The 13,628-nt window shown below is 34.0% G+C and overlaps 1 long non-coding RNA gene across 2 annotated transcripts in view; it reads left to right on the top strand.

Moving 5' to 3' along the window:
* The first annotated feature begins 6 nt into the window (after nt 1-6).
* LOC102001544 overlaps nt 7-13,628 on the top strand; it is a 20,893-nt gene continuing 7,271 nt past the window's right edge. The window contains exons 1-6 of one of the 2 annotated variants that reach the window (XR_258957.3): nt 7-2,892; nt 3,200-3,293; nt 4,058-4,299; nt 5,577-5,712; nt 11,300-11,423; nt 12,511-12,651. This is a non-coding gene — a long non-coding RNA (uncharacterized LOC102001544). The remainder of the gene's footprint in view (nt 2,893-3,199; nt 3,294-4,057; nt 4,300-5,576; nt 5,713-11,299; nt 11,424-12,510; nt 12,652-13,628) is intronic. The other variant, XR_001229538.2, reaches the window with a different exon arrangement.

Below are 13,628 nucleotides of genomic sequence, written 5' to 3'. Positions count from 1 at the left end.
CATTTTAAAAAATCTGACCTCATGGTGTTTAACTACTGCTGAAGTAATAGACTAACTGTAGAGTGTCTCAAATTCTTACATTTGTAGAAACACCATCAACTGCCATATGCACATGGTGTTATTAATACCTGTTCAGTCATAACATTAGAGTTATCATACTACTTTGTACTTAATTTATATGAGGCTTATTTGTGTATATATATGTATATAGATACATTGTGTATATATACAGATAGTTTTATGTATATTCAGATACTTTTGCCTGTGTATATCATTTTTATTCAGTTTTCTGAATGAATTTTACTTTTAAAATTTATAAATTCTTTTTGTGAGTTAAAATGTAATGTGCTAAGCCACTATAATGTGTCAAATATATGTAGTGAATTTATATTAATTTTCAGGAGTAGATGTTAACACATGTATTAAGAAAATGTGTTTAAAATAGTTGGCCTGTAATAGATTTTAAAATGTATATGCTTTTAGGAAAAGAGAAATTATTTTTGCTGATAAAATATTCATATTTATAGATTTCATTTAGTGATGTGATCATTCGAGTGATGTTGAATTACCTAAACATTGTTAAGAAAGGACACTTATGTGTTTACATATCTCTTATAGAAATGTAAAATACAATATATATTTACAAATATGAGTGTATAGTCTACCATGATGTCTTTTCAGCTACTAAATTATGAGTGTGACTCAAGCATAAAACTTAAGGTGTCAATTTTTTGAAAATTATGTATATTGTATAAAGAGCATGTACTATCATTTTATTTTTCTGGTCACAGATATTTGTGTATATTTTTCCAAAAGATACCTCAAAATTACATAGGTATATATCCATCTGATACCTGGCAAAATGTAACATTGTAAGGAATGAGCTATTTTTATCAAACAGCTTGTATTTCTACAGGTGTAAATATCATGTAAATGTCATTGTCTTACAATTTATATGACCAACTGATAGTTTCTAAGGGGGAAACATATAGCTCTGTTTCATATTTGTTTGAATGCCAGAGTAGAAAGTTAAACACTAACATTTTCTACTCCATCCTCCTAGGAACCTAGTTGACCTTTTTTTCTACTTTTTGTCAAATTTCATGAAGATTTTGTACTACCTCTTAGGACACTGCAAAGTTTTGTATGTGTTTCCTGGTTGCATGACAATATTCAAGACAATTTTGTAAATATTGAAATACAGCATTTGAAGGTCTTGTCTGTCAAGACGAACAGGAGTGCCACAGGGTATAAATTTGAGTACATCATTGGAAGCCTTTGCTTCTTTTCATTTCTGGTTGAGAATTTATCACATTTTGTTTATTACTTATTGATGGTAGAGTAATAAGATTTAATTTTAACTTTGGCTACTTATCTCAAGATAAGTCATCATTTCCCATAGGATATAATTAAGGCTTATGGTACATGTAAGGGCATAAATCTTCATTCTGTGCCTCTAGTAATGATAGACTATTAATGTAAATATTTCTTTCTAGTCCTTGTAAGAAACATCTATTAAAAGAGTTTCTTCTACCTCCTTGAATTAATACATTATTATGTTCACATTGCATGACAGCTTTCAAGACAAGTTGTAAATAACTGATACATCTTTCCATTTGAAAAATGCATTTTCAGATGCATATTCACAACAAAAGATAAACCTGTAAATATTACATTTAGTACTACTCAGTGTCTTAAGTATAAAATTCTGAGTAAGCTATTTTTGCTTAGAGAAAAATTACTTAAAGAAAACTAGATTTATTTTCATGAAAGATGTGACAAGTAATTCAAATTTTGAGTTAAGTTGAGAATTGCTAAAAGCATTGTTTCTTGATTCTAACCAAGGCACACTTGTTTTTTCATATGTAATTATATTTTTTTCACATACATTATAGTAGTAATGTATAATGTTTGATTTTTTTAACCTGTATTCCAACTTTACAAATTATAAAATAACTTTTATTTCTAGTTCGCAATCTCAATGCTATTACTAGACACATTTTGTGATAATAAAGAGCCTATAACTTTGTAAATTTATAATTTTTGCTTTCTGAGATACGGTTTCAATACATAAAAGTTTAAAAATTGTTTAATATTTATATATTTTTCATCAGATTATTAAAGTTGGATATCTATTGTTCCCTCTGACGTACTTTAAGAAAAAGTAGGCTGTATGATATATAAGGCAATATTAGTTACAAAGTAGAGTTCGCCTGTATGCGGAACACCAACCAGCACCTGCCAAGAGAGACCATGCGCAGCTGCACCTCCATTTGCGACATCCTTGGCTGTCAAGGGCTATCAAGATACTGTCAGCAGAAAGTATGGAAGCAGAAGAACCGAACCCCTCCCTACAGGAACAGAAGTATAAGAATATGTTTTTATCATTTCCGTTTCTCAAATTTAATAACACAAGGCCTGTAGCTTAAGATGATTATGATATAACATTTAAAATATTGTTTTTCAATAGAAGTGGGGTTTGTGGTATTGTAATTGAAGAAAAGAACAATTTACATATAGATACATTTTAGTTTTTCAAACTAAGGTATATAATTAAGAATACTAATAATACGTGGGTGGTTGATTAAGGTAGACAATGTATATCTGCTTTGAGATTGCCACCTAGAATAAATGAAAAATTTAGGCAAACAGAAAACATGTTCAAGAAGGATGTTAAATTTTTACTACCTCTAAAGAGGAGTAAGACAACTTCTGTCTTTGTATGTTTTAAGGCCTTTGTTAATAAGCATCTTAACAACAAGAAATAGACCTTTTTTTTCCCAGTAGCTTTGATTGTCAACATCCCGGGAGTGATGGGTTGCCTTATCCCGAAGTTCTGTTTTTGAATACTCAAGGATCTCATGTGACAGCAAAGAGTATTGCATTAGCCACGTGAGTATTAAACTGATTGTATTTCAAGCGATGAACCAATGAGCGAAACTGAGAAAACATTGATAATGGCATTATTCCTCATGGATATGGGATGGTATAATAGATAAAGCTTTTGCATGGCACCTTCAGATAGGTTGTAGCAAGTTTTCCTATTACATATTTGTGCATGGACTGTAACCCAGGGTAAGAAGCATGCTAAAGTAAAAGCTGAGCTAATAAACAGCCATTCTAATTATATAAGGAAAGACGAGATTATTCCTTTGTTGCATTCGTTTGATTTGTTTCAGGAATCTACTTTATTTTTCAGGAGGTCATGACGACAAACTTCTTAAATCTACATTTGTGATCAACTTTTGGAGTCGAAGACAAATTACTTTTAAAGTGTTATCTGCAGCCTATAGGTAAACAAGGACTTTAATTTTATTAATTTAAGTACAGCAAAGTAATATTCTTTCCAACCTTATTATTTTCACACATTTGAATTTTCTTATTTAAAGAAATCATTTTTCCAGTGGCTGGAATCTAACCATCACCAGTCTTCCTGATACAGTCCTATTAAAATTAACAATTATTTAATAAAATTATGGTTTTATGCATGTACAGATGGGTATGAGCTTAGCTTTTTGATTAGTTTTGTGAGTTCGGAAAAACATGTTAATAATGGTCTAGAATAAATGGTGTATCAGTTAAATGTGGATACTGCTCTTATAAAGGCCCTGAGTTTAGTTCTCTGAACCCATGCTTAGTAATATAGAACCATCATATACATGTACATCAAAAAACACCCAAACTTAATCTCAAATATATATGATCCAAGTATTTCTTTGGTCACATTCTTGAGTGAACATGGCAACAAGAGCATCATCCTGGTGATCACATTATATGCATAGTCAGAAACCTGAGTGACCAGGATAAGGAGAGTAGATGGGGAAATGATTCAATAAACAATGTATGTTTACTTAAAAATATTTATGCTTAACAAAGTAGCAATTTTAATGAATGTACAAAAATGAAAAACCTTAAAATCAATACTATTGTGCTCATCTATGTTAATAAGATATTTTGATTGACTAGTACTCATGGGCCTAATGAATAAGAAATGTTTTTATATAGACATAAAAATGCTTTGCTTTATTGTTCTAAATTTCTTCCTTTGTGCTTTCAGGTAGTCACCAAAATGGATAATCATTGTTTGTACAAGATTGCTAATTGGAAAAAGGTCTAGAAGGTGTGGCGTGAATGCTCTTACCAATCATTAAAATTGAACTAGCTATTTGGATGGAGACTGGAAGATGTCTTTGAAGACTTTTTTAAAGACTTAGTGTTTCTGATGGACTAACTCAAGAAAAGTATGCTGACACTGACATTAACTTCAGTGTTTTCGGCGCTGCTCATAATGACTGCAGGGTAATTTTGAAGCTGATTTAAAGTTCAGTTATAACTGATCATAAATTTATAAAGAACTTTTACCTTGTTTTGCCTTTTCAAATGGTTTGACTTCATAGCATAGCCTGAGTTGTACTGAGCTGAAACAGTATTGTATGAAACATTTTTTAGTTACTTTTTATTGATTTTATTTTCTCCTTCTCATGTACATTAGATCCATGTATGTCTTTCTTGGGGTCCTCATTGTTTAGGTTCTCTATTGTCATTTGTAGGCTTGTTTTCATTGTTTTATGTTTAAATATCACTTATGAGACATGTAATAATTGTCTTTCTTTGTCTGGGTAACCTCATTCAAAATGTTTTCTAGCTCCATCCATTTGCCTGCATATTTCAAGATGTCATTTTTTTGTTGTGTAGTACTCCATTGTGTAATTGTACCACATTTCCTTATCCATTCTTCATTTGAGGGCCATTTAGGTTGCATGAAGCTTTTTATTGCCTTTAAAATTCATCAAGATTTTAACATGCAGTGAGTTCTGTTACTTTGGGGAGCATTTTTTATAAATATATGAATGCATCTTTCATCTGTTGAGAGTAGCTGTTTATTTTCTATGTAGCACTGATCCTTTTAAAAATATGAATCTTAGTGCTATTTCATAGTATCTATTTTAATGTACCATGGCAAAGTATATAAAATCTAAATTTGAGTAAGTGTATTTGATCATTTACTAAAATTATAAATATTTTAGTTAACAGTGGTATGTGTATTTGTCGTAATATATTATAAAGTGCTATTTATTAAATATCATTAAATCATCATGCTATTTCATTTTTGTTCTTTTGAGTTTCCATACTGAGTGTCTCTCTTATTTATAACCTCATTTGTAAATGAGTCTGTAAACAATTCATGTCAAATAAAATACTGTTTTGTATTTTCTTTGTTTTGTTACTATTTTGTACATAAATAAATACAATCATGTTCTCAAATACAATCATGTTTTCTCATGTGTCATTGGTGTCATTTTTTTTTCTTTTGAAAGCATGTTTATGGTCACACCATTTTTGTCTGTGTCATCCCTAATTTCTCATCAGATATTTTCCATTTGTTTTGCCCCATATTAATGTGCTAGACAAAAGTAATATTTACTTTGACTTACACTTTTACAGTCTTACAAATCAAGCACATAGAAACATAATTTGCCGCATGACTGTTATTGCTTCTTCTAATAACTTGTTTTTGTGATTTTTACTGTCTTACCTATTCTATTGAGTTCAGCCTCCTTTCTCTTCTTTTTCAGAATATTTCCTGTAGTCAAATTAATGTTCATAATTGTCAAGTTGGAAAAAATGCAACTTTAATTTCGTTTGCACCACATTTAATAGATTTAAGTAGGACAGAATAGATTAAGTTGAGTCTTCCTATACTACTTCAAGGTATGTCTTCTATCTGTAACTAAATGTTTTCATTACCATATCATTTATGGTATATGGAATTTATTTTTACATCCTTTCCCATATAATACTTTAGTGCATGTTGGACCTCTAACCTTCAATAATCTACCTCTGCATATCCCTGAAATACTATTTAGTATTTCCCAGTGTTCTGATCCCGTTCCTGGAGAGGTGTCTAAGTGATTCAAAGTACCTAATGTGTTTGCAGAGTGGGTTCTATTCCTAGCTCTTAACTTAAGTTGTCTCTGGTTGTTGTAGCTAAAGCTCCAAAATATCTATTTCCTCTCTTCTCTGTGGGAAGCTGGATTCATGGTCACATATATTACAAACAAGATTTTTACTTGCGCAAAGCCAGTTTACTATAACCTTTTCCTCTGCCCAGCAAGTATGAAATATTGTAGTTGCTCAGGTAGTAAATAATGGAATGTTGATTTTCCCTGTCTTGTGGACTTCCTGTGTAGTTAGCTCCTGCTGCTGTGAATTCCCCGAAATAACACCCGTGATTAATCACAAAAACATTTCTCAGCTATTTTTATACTTTAAATAGTTAAATTTAAATAGTTAAATAGTTAAAATTACCTTCAGTTTTCTGAAGCTTGTAAGGAGTGATAATAATGCCCAGCATCCAAAGGCACTCAAGGTACATTGTTCAGGTATCTCTATGTCCAGACTGCTATATGTATGATACAAAAAGATTTTTGTGACATGAAATAGAAAAAGTGGTTGTTAATCTTAACAGTCATGTACCCTGGGATTCTTTGTAGCTGGCACCCTGACTTTTTAGCTTGCATTGTTTACAGCTTTCTAAGACCATACATGGATAAGTTTTTAACACATACCACTTTCCAGCACTGAGATACATGGCTTCGGGGAGCATCATACTCTGCTCCCTCAAACTATTTGAAAAATTATGCCAGTCTCCTTTCATGACATGTCCTGTCTTTAATGACAGACCTATTCTATCTTTAAAACCTCTCCAGGTATTTCCTAGTAAATCACAAATTCCATGTTTGCATTTTAGTGAAAGAGAAAGTGAGGAATTTGTCTTCCTGGAACTTTTACAGCTCAATAACATTCTACCGTTACCCGGTAGTTATCCTAGTCATCAGATAAATGTCAAGGACGTGTCAATTATCTAGTTATTGATGGTAGGGCATCAGAGTATATTTGTGTGATTATCTCTGAAGCACTCTTATTCCCACGATTGGCCAAGTTTAGTTCCATGGAAGCTCTCCTCTGTACCTTTCACTTTTCAGAGAGATTCACACTGATTTCCTCTGTGTTGTATTTTTGATAGGACTGTTTCTTTAAAAGAGTTTTTTAGTAATCTTTTATGGTGAAGATGTCCCCCATCTGTTTACTTTAACATCAATTTATTTTGCCATATGCATGTGTAATAGCTTCTCCTTGACTGAATGCGCCATATGTGGACATACCTCCTTCCAAAGGTTTGTTCAGGGAATCAAAATCATAGTCTGCCAAACGTCTGCTTGCCAGGAAAACAGATTAATAATCAATATTTAAGGGTTGTTTCTTAATCATAAGATGAGGAAACAGGCATATTAACACAATAAGTATAAGTAGAAAAAAAGGAAAGGAAAAATATTAGAAAAGTAGTTAACAACAGGGAAATGAAAGGGAGTGAAAATAAGGATTTCTTGAATTTTAGAGGTAATGCTTTGCAATCAGATAATTGAATAAATATCCTGTTGTTGGAGGGTAAGGCACACGTACTCTGAAGAACAGGTACAATGTAATTTAAATGAGAGAAAAATAGTAAAGTTATAGGGGGAAAGAAAAATAAGGACGGAAGGTAAGGAATTTGGAAGAAAGGGGAGAAAAGGAAAGAAAGGAAAAAGTATAGGTTAAAAGCAGAACAGGGACCCAGTTACTTTGGGTATTAAAGTAGATGGGGTAGGTACGGAAAAGAAAGATAGATGGATATATAGTGTATGGAAACTGTGATATGGTCCCACTGGAGCAGGGAAAAGGTATTAGTATCCATTTCAAAATAGATTCTCCCTCCTCCAGCAACTACCCACTACCAAAAGCACTTTGGAAGGAAAGCAGCTTAAAGGCTATCTATTCATTCCATCTGAGGTGGGATTTTGGCTGGCTTGATCTTTTGTAAGTAACCCCATCTTTCCTCATTACAAGCCCGCAATACTCTCCACAACCTTGCTTCTTACATTCTTACACAATGTCCATGAGTCTTAGTGTTGATGGTGTTAATGTACTTCTACCATGTGAAACTGAGCATCCAATCTTTTTATCCTCATATCTTTAGCATGTTAACAAGTAGTGTATCTCTCCATTAGCCACTGCAAAAAAAAAAAAAAAAGCCAAACCAACCCTTCTGGTGTAAGTTGAGGTCTCTCTAAATCTGTGGGCCTAATCATAAATATTCAAGAGGGAACTTGGTATTATGCTTGTATAGCAAAATAACAATACCCATTTCTAACCTAGGACTTAAGACTTCTTCAACTGTGGGCATTTGAGAATTACAGAGTGACAGGCATTAAATTACCTCTAGTGGAATGGACTCCATCCATTCAGAATACAGTAGAGGAAATAGATTTATCAGTCAAAAAATGTTAAATCCAACAAATTCTTCCCACTAAATATCCAGAAAATCTGGGACATCATTAAAAGACCAAAATAATAGGGATAGAAGTCCAGCTCAAAGGCACAGAAAATATATTGAACAAAATCATAGATGAAAACTCTCCCAGACTAAAGAAGGACACGCTTATGAAGTACCAGAAACATACAGAACACAATTAGATGGGGCCAAAAAAAGTCCCCTACCACATAATAATCAAAACACTAAAGAGACAGAATAAAGAAAGAATATTAAGAAATTCAAAGGGAAACGGCCAAGTACCATATAAAGGCAGACCTATCAGAAGTACACCCAACTTTTCAATGGAAAATCTGAAAGTTAGAAGGTCTTGGATAGATGTTCTGAAGAAACCAAGAGACCACAGATGCCAGCACAGATTACTATACCCAGCAAAGTTTTCAATCACCACAGACAGAGAAAACAAGATAGTTTCTGTCAAAAATTTTATATGGTATAACTAGCTAGACAATTACTGATGCATATCACTGAGTGTGTCACTAGTACAGGGCTGAGACTCCACTCACTAAATATCTCTCACTAGTTAGAACTAGCAAAAGGCCAGAGTGTATGAAGTGCAACAATCACTTCCTTAAGTGAATTGAAGCAATTTATGTAGTAAGTCTCATTTGTTTATTTCTATGACAAATATTTGATCTTAAAAGATAGGTATTTGCTTAACAACTGCTCATGTTTCATGGTTGAGCCAGAATAGAGCAACTATAGCACAATTCCAAATTCTAAGCTGTCATATGTGACAGATGTAGTAATCAGTATACGTACAGACATGTTTATGACCTCCAGTTGCAGCAAGGATTATGTCCTTAGCCCTTATGAGATTCTTACTTATATTTTGTCTTTCCTGCACTACTTGTGTCCTGAAGATCAGTTTCTCATTTGCCTTATGTTCCTTGATTGGCTTTGAGAGAGGCAGAGAGAATCTCTAAAAATAATTTTAGAGATTTATTTATACAGTCTTGTTTATTCATAGAGCTTAGGTTTAAAGAAATCAAAATAGGCAGGGCGGTGGTGGCGCACGCCTTTAATCCCAGCACTCGGGAGGCAGAGGCAGGCAGATCTCTGTGAGTTAGAGGCCAGCCTGGTCTACAAGAACTAGTTCCAGGACAGGAACCAAAAGCTACGGAGAAACCCTGTCTCGAAAAATCAAAAAAAAAATAGTTTTAAGATTTGTTTTAATAATTTTAATTTATTTGGATATCTGTTTGTCTATCAATGCCACAAATATGCAAGTGTTTGAGGAGCAAAGATTTTATTGGATCCCCCTGGAACTTCAGTTGGTGTGAGCTCCCCAACATGGGTACAAGGAACCAAACTTGGGTCATTCAGAAGAGTAGCACGTCTTTTCATCTCTGAGCTAGCTCTCTAGCACTCAAATATGTTTTTGTTTGTTTGTTTGCTTGTTTCGTAGATATGTAGTAGAGAGCTTACCTAGTATACATGAGAGCCTGGATTCAATTCTTAGTTTCATACACCTAGTAGTAAAAACTCATAATGTTTCATGTGCTTGTGTCTGCAGTAGCCTACATATGCATATATATCTATTTTCTATGGCTCACAAAGAAGTATTGATAAATGGTGCCAATAAGGTATTGTTGTGTAATAATGAAATACCACATGGAACAAAGGTGCTATGAGACTCATTGCATATTCTTTTATCATATTAAGACAAAATGTTGGTAGCTATCACTTCAAGCTGAGTAGATGGGAGGCTGAGAATTCAAGTGGAATTCTATAGAAAGAAAAAATCAGGAGAGGGTAATATTTCATGCTTGCAACTCTAGCACTTAGGAGGTTAAATAAGGAGGGTGAGTTTAAGTACAGCATGGCTGCTTAGTGTGTGTCTGTGGATACAAACCAATAATCAAAACTGATAGGTTTCAGTGGATGTTTAAATGATAATCAGTAATGTCAGGCAGGAAATATTGATTATTAGTTAAGAGCACATGGTGCTCATTCACAGAACCTATGTGCAGCTTCTAGTACCCACAATGTAGCCCATACTCATCTGTAGCTTCAGTTCCAGGATACCTTATGTACTCTCCAAGCCCTAGGCAGGCACAAGCTTGCAAGCAAAGCACTCATATGCATTAAATTGAAATAAATTACAGAAAAAAAATTGGAAAGGAAGCTGAAGTGGTAACAACTGATAAGAGCACTTGTTGCTATTGCAGGGGACCTAAGTTCAGCTCTAAGCATCTATCTTGGATATTTTCCAATTGCTTATAACTCCAGTTGTAGGTGATCCAACACCCTTCCCTGGCATTCATGGGCAATGAACTGATGTACACAAGCATATAGAAAGACAGACACGTATACACAGACTTTGAAAAGTTTGAATAAATGTTGGGAATCAGTGTATAGACAAATCTGCCATGCATATATATACATACATATATATATATATTCACTCTAAAGAATCTTTATAAAATTCTTATATAATCATTCTTGATTTAAAACAGAACACTATAAAAAGATGACCCATATAAAAACAAATTAATATTACAAATCATGTGTAAAGTTGAAAAAATACAAAGAGCTGAATGGTGAAATCACAGTAGTTTTCACTAAACAAAGTGTTTTGATATTAAAAAATTAAAAATTGCAAATTACTACAAAATCGACACACTAATCAAGATTATTTTTCATTTTACCTTAATTACTATTAGAGACATTTTTTTTTGGTTTTTGGTTTTTCGAGACAGGGTTTCTCTGTGGCTTTGGAGCCTGTCCTGGAACTAGCTCTGTAGACCATGCTGGTCTCGAACTCACAGAGATCCGCCTGCCTCTGCCTCCCGAGTGCTGGGATTAAAGGCGTGCGCCACCATCGGCCGGCCTAGAGACTATTCTTATACGACCCAGCCTGACCTTCAATGAGTTATGTAGCAAAGGATAGCCATTTAACTTTTGATTCCCCTGCCCCTACTTTAGGAGGATTCTGGGATTGCAGTCATGTATTACAGCGACAGGTCATGTGGTTCTGAGGGTCAAACTCAGAGATTCCTGTGGCTCACCAACTACTCTACCAATTGAACTACTACATCCCTAGCTAAAGGTAAACTTTTATATTTTCATCATCTAGAGCCTGGCATCATAGCCAATCCCCATATTCCCAGTACTCCAGGAGTTGATTTAGGAGGATTCCAAGAATGCAAGACCATCGTAAACTATATAACACACATGGTATGGTGACTTCCACCTTCAAACATAGTATTCAGGTTGCTGAAGCTGAAAAAGCACTGAGAATTCAAAGACAGTCTGAAATACATACTGAGTTCCAGTTTAGGCTAGGATACAGGGTCAGAATATGTATAAAATAGCAATACTAAAAAACTACATAAAATTGTAACAATTGGGTACTCTCGGATGTTGTATACGTCAGTCAACAACTTTATGGCTACATTCTTGTCATAGTATGTGCTACTTTGCTTTCATCTTTTTCACAGCTTTACTGTTTTCAATATAAGGAACAAGTCTTTAAGCTGAGGAATTTTGGTTTATGCTTACAAGTTCAAATACAGGGAGGCTTATTCAGTTCCATTTTTGATTTAATAGGCTAGGTTACATCCAGAAAACCTCTCTGAAAAAAAAATAATTCATGCTTTTATATACTTTATAGCCTGTTGCTTTCATTTCAATATAAATCAGTGTTTTTATTTTTGTAAAACTATCTTTCTTCTTCGAAAGACCTCACAAGTGTCACTGCATTTATATTATTATTATTATTATTATTATTATTATTATTATTATTATTATTATTATTATTTTGATTTTCGAGACAGGGTTTCTCTGTAGCTTTTGGTTCCTGTCCTGGAACCAGCTCTTGTAGACCAGGCTGGCCTCGAACTCCCAGAGATCCGCCTGCCCCTGCCTCCTGAGTGCTGGGATTAAAGGCGTGCTCCACCACCACCTGGCCTTGTTGTATTATTTATAAAATTTTGTCTAATATTATATTCAATCTACTATGTTTATAATAGTTGAAGATAGCATATATGAATTTGAATTTCATTAAACATATAAAAGATCAGATTGTGAAGTGATTGTCGGACTTAATAGAAATAAGTTTTCCTAAATTTTGATTCAGTTTTTACATGAGCATCATATTCATTTCGACTTATTTTACTTGTCTATTATTTCCGTAGAATGCGGTTTGCGTCTAATCCAGGAATAGTGTTGCACAACTGTCGTCCCTCGCTCCTTACAACTCAACACAGGGAGGCTGAAGGCCTGAGGCCAGCTTGGCAACTCTGAGACCTCTTCTCCACATCTCAACAACAAAAAAGGTGATATTATAATCTTTTATCTGTATATTCAGTAAATTTAAATTTTTTAAGTCTCAATAAATGTATCAGAATAAATCAATGGTGGAAGCAGATAACAAAAGAACTGAAAGATGTAAAAGCATGTCTCAAAAAGATAATGGGATATAACTTTGCTTCATGTTGCACGGGGGGGGGTTATGTTTTACGTTTAAATTACTGTTCTTAAGCCAGTAAAATTAAAATTTAAGTCAGGCAGCAATCAGGGAGACAGAGTCAGGCCGATCTCTGTGAATTTATGGCTAGCCTGGTGTATAGAGTGACTTCCAGGACATCCTGGATACACAGAGAAACTCTGTCAAAGAAATTAATCTACCATTTCTCAATTTAGCCTCAAGCAGATTGATAGGAGAAAGGGAAAAAAATAGCAAATTCTTTGCCAAAATATTCCACCATGGCCCCTAGCCATGGTGCCAGCATTATTCTCCCACAAAACCTCCTGATAGACCTCCATAGTCCACATCACCTTCTGAACTATCATCTTCCAAACTTCAAGATACACCTTGCTTTCATTACTCAATGACTTTCCATCAAATTCTTACACATTCTTCCAAAACAAAACAGTGTAGTAAGGCCTATCACTGCAATACCTCACCCCCGGCGCCCACTTCTGTCTTAGCTGCTATTTAGTTGCTATGACAAAACGTCACAATCAAGGAGAGTTTCCAAAGATGCTGTTCCCTAGAGTCTTACTGGTTCAGAGGGTAAGTCCACGACCATCATGGCAACAGGCAGTGACTTTTATTCAAAACACTGCACTTTGTATCAGCTAAAGTTGCAAGGAAACTTTTAGGCACTCAGAGACAATAGATATGTATTTGATTTTGTTTTTCTCAGAGCCAGGGATTCCTCTATACATACTGGAAAATATTTCCTTAGAATATTAATGAATATAGTACATATTTCTTTTTATTAAATTTTATTATTCAATTAAGGATCTC

The sequence above is a fragment of the Microtus ochrogaster genome, unplaced genomic scaffold (genome assembly GCF_000317375.1).
Source record: "Microtus ochrogaster isolate Prairie Vole_2 unplaced genomic scaffold, MicOch1.0 UNK133, whole genome shotgun sequence".
Lineage (NCBI taxonomy): Eukaryota > Metazoa > Chordata > Mammalia > Rodentia > Cricetidae > Microtus > Microtus ochrogaster.
This window is presented reverse-complemented; position numbering and strand designations above follow the sequence as displayed.